This window comes from Bison bison, unplaced genomic scaffold (assembly GCF_000754665.1).
Source record: "Bison bison bison isolate TAMUID 2011002044 unplaced genomic scaffold, Bison_UMD1.0 scf7180017864273, whole genome shotgun sequence".
NCBI lineage: Eukaryota > Metazoa > Chordata > Mammalia > Artiodactyla > Bovidae > Bison > Bison bison.
Genome location: NW_011494845.1, coordinates 579,279 through 586,718, shown reverse-complemented (window position 1 = coordinate 586,718; position 7,440 = coordinate 579,279). Strand labels below are relative to the sequence as shown.

The window sequence follows — 7,440 nt, the reverse complement described above, 5'->3', positions numbered from 1 at the left end:
GTTAAGAAACAATCAAAGTTCAAGGTCTTAAGGATACAGCAATGGATGAAACAGATGTTCTTTTCCTCATGGGATGTATATCTAATAAATGACATTCCATTTATTGCCTTTAGATATCAAGTCAAAGAGTAAAGAGGTGGTGAGGGAAGGGACCAAGTGAAGGAGGAAGGCTTAAAGAGTAGGGTTCACAAGTGAAATGATGCAGAGCTGGTGTTGTAATAAGAGTATGAATAGAGACAATGATTGAAAAGATGTGGAGCAAGACCAGAAGGTAGGACTGCAGAAGTAGCTTATAAAAGAGTAAAGAACAATTGGCATGTAATAGGCAAAAAATGGAAAACAAATGGGAAATCCGAGATGCTGGTAGAACAGACAGTGTCTAATGAAAAAGTCTAATAATTGACTATGCCAGAGGAAGACAGGGTTTAGGGGAAAAACCATAACGGAATAAGGTACCAAAAAGGTTATACATTTAGTATTAGAAGCAAGGGAGGGACTTGCCTGGTGGTCCAGTGGTTGATTCTAGGCTTCCACCGCAGGGGGCGTGGGTTTGATCCCTGGCCAGGGAACTAAGATCCTGCATGCTGGGCAATGTGCCCAAAAATATTTTTTTTTTTTGGTTTTGCTATATATCAAAATGAATCTGCCACAGATATACGTGTGTTCCCCATCCTGAACCCTCCTCCCTCCCCCCTCCTCATACCATCCCTCTGGGTCGTCCCAGTGCACCAGCCCCAAGCATCCAGTATCGTGCATTGAACCTGGACTGGTGACTCATTTCATATATGATATTATACATATTTCAATGGCATTCTCCCAAATCATCCCACCCTCTCCCTCTCCCACAGAGTCCAAAAGACTGTTCTATACATCAGTGTCTCTTTTGCTGTCTCGTATACAGGAAAATATTTTTTTTTTTTTAAAGGAAAGGAGAAAAGATATTGAGTGCCTACTAAATACTAGCCATTATATTAACATTTTATTCATGCTTCCCTTATTTAATCTACATTAACATAGTGAGTTTTTGCTTCTACTTTATAATGGAAAGAACTGGGATACAGAGGAGTTAATAATCATTGAAGATCATGGTAAGAAGGTGGGCTTCCCTGGTGGCTCAGTCAGTAAAGAATCTGTCTGCAAGGCAGGAAACCTGGGTTCTATCATTGGGTTGGGCAGATCCCTGGAGAAGGGAAAGGCAACCCACTCCAGTATTCTTTCCTGGAGAATTCCAAGGACAGAGGAGCCTGGTGGGCTACAGTCCATGGGGTCACAAAGAGTTGGAGCCAGCTGAGCAACTAACATACACTAGATGGTAGAAAAGCAAGCAGGGCAGGGATTCAGTGCGTAAGTGACAGAATTATTCTGATATGTGACAGTTTATCACTTCAACTTGATAGCAAGGCAGAAGGTAAGACCTTTGGGGAGTTGAGATGTGGGAAGCAGGTTATTTTAACAAGTTGAGAAAGGTCCTACCTGATAGTTCCTATATGCTGCATGAAGTAGTTGAGGTTCTTTGTTGAGCATGATGGAGTGATGAAATAAAACTGGTATTTTAAAGTGAGATAAGAAAAATTTAAACATAAAGCTTTTCTCTGCCCATGTAGGCCTCCTCCCTCGCCTCTAGCATGCATTATGCATCTACACTGAGCATTAACCAGACCTCCCCAAGGGCAGTAATACCTGCTCAACCATAAAGATTGATTTTTCTTCTTCAGACATCAGCCATGCAACTCCTTAGAAGAGAACATTCCTTTCTTGACCCTGTAAGAGAACACGATAAGCCACCCCTCATCTGGTACATGCAAGTGTCTATGGTGAACTTTATATATGATTCCAACTTGTCATTTCCCTTTAAGATGGCTGGTGCAGAGCAGCCTGGGTCAGACAACCTGGGGAGATACTGAGCTGCATCTAATGCAAGTTTTAACTTGAATACTTTCTTATGATCTTATTAATGTTACTAGGTATATTACTGGCATTCGGCCTATCTTACAAGATTATTATTTCTTGCATTACCAAATGTGTTTCTAAGCCTCTACCAAAAAGAACTAAATGAACTGAGACCATTGACCACAGTTCATTTAGTTCAAAACAGTTCAATGAGATCAATGATTATAACCCTGGAAGTCTAGATTTGGGAAGAAGCAACGAGAGGAAATCATTTCCTGGATTATAACAGACTAGTAAGACAGGTGGGACAGGGGCTTTTGGCTGCTATTTACTAAGCCTACTTCAGTAACACTCCATGAAGTGACTTACCAATGAAATCCTCACCCAAACTGGGAATGAGTATTTCTAGTACTGTGGGACAACTTGGTCACAGAATATCTCTCAAACCTTGGTTGACATTAAAGCCAAAAGGGAAGGGATTGTAAAATAAAGAATGTTGCCCATCATTCAGTTCTACAAGAATGAAATCATTACCCACTCCTGTCACTGACCTATAGTACGAAGGAACTCAGGGTGAAGATCAGGATAAGGCACTTTGTACTCGGAAAACTGGCAGAATTGGCTTTCAGATAGTTAGATATTTTCAGGAGAAAATTTCATGAATCTGGTTTCTTGCACCTCCCTACACTTAGAAAAACAATAAAACCATATCATATCTGTTCCTTGCAAATAGCAATAGCCTTCTACCAATACGTGTGCTTGATTGCATGGACCCTCTTTCTAAAATCACATTATATGCTGGCTTCCCACTTTGTGTGTGACAGTCATGACTGACTCTTTGCAATCCCATGGACTGTAGTCCACCAGGCTCCTCTGTCCATGTAATTCTCCAGACAAGAATACTGGTTACCACTTCCTTCTCCAGGGGATCCTCCTGATCCAGGGATTGAACCTGCATCTCCCATATCGGCAGGAAGATTGTTTACTATCTGAGTCACGAGGGAATCCCCCTTTACCTCTGCAGAACAGGCCTCAGAGTTTTCTGAAAAACTCTCTCCCAAGTTGGCTCAAATAAATTTTTCCATTTCTCTCTTAGATTTACTATTGATTAACCTTTTTACTGATTAATTGATTAATTTTATCATTGATGAGGGAAGGTGGAAAAGATAGAGAGGAAAGGGATTGAAAAGCTGTGGTAAGAGAGGTATGAAGGACAGTAAAATAAATACATGTGCACCCCAAATTCCCATTTACATCAAGCCTTTTCTCCAAATTATGGCTCATCTTTCTTTTTTCCTTCAACATCAAACTTCTGGAAAGACCATGCTTTCTCATTCCTTTTCTGCTTTCTCATTCCTTCTTTTTCCATTTCTCCTTCAAATTGCTACATCTGAATGTCTTCCTTAATATTTCACCAAACCTTCCTTCCTGGGTCACCACTGACATCTTTATCCAATAACATAATGGACTCATTTCAATTTTTACATTCCATGATATTGTCCTCGTATTTGAAACTGTTAGTGACTCTGTCCTTCAAGTTCCTCCTCCCCTTTTGTTTCCAAAGACTGTGCTCTTCTCTATCTTTCTTGCATCTTTAACTATTGATTCTTACTTCTCTTTAGTTACTTGCTTCTTAAATATCGCTAAGTGACAGTGTTCTGCTGAGACCTCTCTCTTCCCTTCCATCTCCTGGACCCAACCCTACCCTTCTCCCCTCCCTCCCCATCTCCTCTATTCCATTTCTTCCCAAATAAGTTAATTCCATCAACTACCTAGACCTCAAAATACCTGCAACATTTATAATGGCTATAATATAATAAGTGCTCACTATGAGCTAGGCACTGTAATATTCAGGAACGAGATATACAGCCGTATATATCTGATCCTTAGCAAAATATTTAGATAGAAGTTTTGATTTCCCATTTTTCATATGAAGAAACTGTGGCACAGAGATCCTTGGTATTCAGTTAATAAGTGACAATAAAACTACCAACTTGAATCCATGTTTTCCTGAAGTGAAAATCTGTGCTTTTGTTAACCACTGACCCATAGATACACTCAACGTTCCTAAATGTTTGATTCAAGGTTAGAACATTCTACTAAACTCTAGATCCACATATTCACTCATTCATTTGCTCACTTATTCTTTCTTTGATTCAAGATACATTTATTGAGCAATTATTATGTGTCTGGCAAGCATGTCACACATTGGATATGCAACAATGATAAAAAAAAAAAAGATAGGACCTTTGTTCATGAAACTTATAGGGATGGTTGGTAATTGTGGTATACTGAATAATGCCTCCTTCCAAAGGTGTCTGTGCTCTCACCCCTGAAACCTATAACAATGTTATATTACATGGCCAAGGAACTTTGCAGATGTAGTTAAAGTTACTGATCTTGACATGGAGATAGTACCCTAGACTATATGCGTAAGAACATTTAATCACATGAAACTTTAAAAGCCAGCACTAAGCTGGCTGTCCTGGGGCCCACAGTAGCTGCTCGGGAGGCGGTAGTGTGGCAGGATGAGTGCAGACTTGGACCCACTGGTCCTTGTCTCAGCAGCGCGCACCATCATAGGCTCTTTCAATGGTGCCTTATCCACTGTTCCTGTCCATGACCTGGGCTCACCTGTTAGAGAGGTCCTGAAAAGGGTGCTGTGGCTCCCAAAGAGGTCTCAGAGGTCATATTTAGACACTTTTTGGCAGTAGGCTGTGGGCAGAACCCTGTTGGACAGGCCAGTGTGGGTGCGGGAATCCCCTACTTTGTTCCAGCGTGGAGCTGCCAAATGATCTGCAGGTCAGGTCTGAAAGCCGTGGGTCTCACAGCCCAATCGATAAGGATAGGAGACTCCAGCATTGTTGCAGGAGGCATGGAAAAATATAAGCAAGGCTGCTCATTTGGTTCACTTGAGGATGGGAGTCAAGACTGGGGAAAAACCACTGACAGACAGTATACTCTGTGACGGGCTCACTGACGTATTCCACAACTATCATGTGGGCATTACAGCTGAAAATGTGGCCAAACAGTGGCAAGTGGGTAGAGAAGACAGGCCAAGGTTGCAGTGCTGTCCCAGAACAGGACGGAGAATGCACAGAAGGCCGGCCATTTTGACAGAGATCTTTCCAGTTTTTGTATCTTCTAAAAAACGGTCTTGAGGTGAAGTTGCTCAGTCGTGTCTGACTCTTTGCGACCCCATGGACTGTAGCCTACCAGGCTCCATCCATGGGATTTTCCAGGCAAGAATACTGGAGTGCGTTGCCATTTCCTTCTCCAGGGAATCTTCCCAACCCAGAGGATCGAACCCGGGTCTCCCGCATTGCAGGCAGAGGCTTTCCTGAGCCACCAGGGAAAGAAGGTCTTACTGAAGTTAAAACATGAGTTTCCTCACCATGGGAGCAACACGGAAGCCGTGTCTAAGCTAAAGCCTTGCTTCCTTATGGATGGAACGGGAACAGTCACACCAGCTAATGCTTCAGGAATGAATGATGGTGCTGCAGCAGTGGTTCTTATGAAGACGTCTGAAGCTGGCAACTGTGGGCTCACACCCTTAGCACAGATAGTTTCCTGGGCACAAGCAGATGTGGAGCCTTCCATTATGGGAATAGGACCAATTCCAGCAATAAAGCAAGCTGTTGCAAAAGCAGGGTGGTCACTGGAGGATGTTGATGTATTTGAAATCAATGAAGCCTTTGCAGCCCTGTCTGTTGCAATAGCTAAAGAACTTGGTTTAAACCCAGAGCAGGTCAACACTGAAGGAGGAGCCATAGCCCTGGGCCATCCTCTTGGAGCATCTGTCTGTAGTATTCTTGTCACCCTGTTACACACACTGGAGCACAAGGGTGGACATTGTGGTGTTGCTGCCTATGTGAGGGTGGAAACTATCTCCCACTTCACAAGAAATGCAAGACTCGACAGCCTGTTGCACTTTAATGCGTAATATTCAAGGTATAAACAAGCTGCATCTAACATTGTTATAAATAAAACAGATCAGTCATCAAGGAAAAAATAAATAAATAAAAGCCAGAGACCCTTTCTTGGTTGAAGTTGGAGGGAGATGAGGAGCTGAAGAAAAGGAAGGAGAGATGAAGCATGAAAAGGACTTTGATCCACAGTTACTGGCTTTAAAGGCACAGGGAATATGAGTCAAGGAATGCAGTAGAATTCAGGTGCTGAGAATAAGCCAACAGTCATCAAAGAAATGGGGACTTCAGTCCTATAGCTGCATGGAACTCAACTCAGCCAACGTGATACTGAATGACCCGTGAAGCCTAAAACATTTGCCCTTCATAGAAAAAAAGTCTGCTTCTAAGCAGATTCTGTCATATAGACTCTCTCGAGTTTTTATAAAGGAACACATACCTGTAGACACCTTGATTTTAGCCTTGTGACATTCTCTAACCAGAGACCCAACCAAGCCCATCTGACTAATGACCTGTGGAAACAGATGAAAATATGTATTGCTTTCAAAGTCATTACATTTATGATACTTTATCATGTCATTGATAGAAATCAATATAGCAATAAACACGGAAACTCACAAGTAAATTCATAGTTAACTATGTTGGTAACTACTTAGGTGAAAAGAACAGAAAAGTATGAAAGAGAATAATAGAGGATTCCCTTAAAGATATTCCGATGAGGAAGACAGGAGGAAGGCAGAAGGGTGAACTCTACGTTTTGTTTGTATTCACTGCTTCTTGTCTCTATGATGCCAGTGTTCATTTTGACAAATACTCACAGAAGCACTTATTAAGAACTGCAGGGATAATATAGACAAGGTTAGGAGATGCCTCATCTTACAGAACCCATAGTCCAGAGCACAATGTCCAAACAAACACAGTTTGTGGACCAAATCTGGCCTGCCACTTGTTTTTGCATGGATAGTGAGTGAAGAAGCATTTTTACATTTTTAAATGGTTGAGAATAAAATCAAAAGAATAATACTGCGTGACATGTGAAATTATATGAAATTCAGATTTCAATGTCCGTAAATAAAGATTTATTGGAACACATCCAGGTTCCTTCATTTGTGTTTTGTCTATGGTTGCTTTTACAGTAAAATGACAGAGTTGAGCATCTGTGAAAGAGACTAAATGGCCAGTGAAGCCTAAAACATTTGCCTTTCATAGAAAAATATGCTAACTCCTTAATGTGTTAGTTGCTCAGTCATGTCTGCCTCCTTGGGACCCCATGGATTGTATCCCACCAGGCTCTTCTCTCCATGGAATTCTCGAGGCAAGAACACAGGAGTGGGATGCCATTCCCTTCTCCAGGGAATCTTCCCAAACCAGGGATTGAACATGAGTCTCCTGCTTTGCTGGCTGATTCTTCACTGAGTCACCGGAGAAGCCCAGAATACAGGTAAGTCAAGCATTTTAAGTGATCTCTGAGACGAAGTACAATTAGAAAAGTACCATTTAGCAGGGTCTTCAGCTGCCAGGATTTGATGCCTGATGATCTGAGATGGAGCTGATGTAATAATAACAGAAACAAAGTGCCCAGTAAGTGTAATGTGCTTGAATCACCCCCAAATGACCCCTCCCA

At 41.8% G+C, this 7,440-nt stretch overlaps 1 pseudogene; it reads left to right on the top strand.

The window, feature by feature from the left end:
• Positions 1–4,418: 4,418 nt before the first annotated feature.
• LOC104995052 lies at positions 4,419–5,833 on the top strand (annotated as a pseudogene).
• The last annotated feature ends 1,607 nt before the right edge of the window (positions 5,834–7,440 follow it).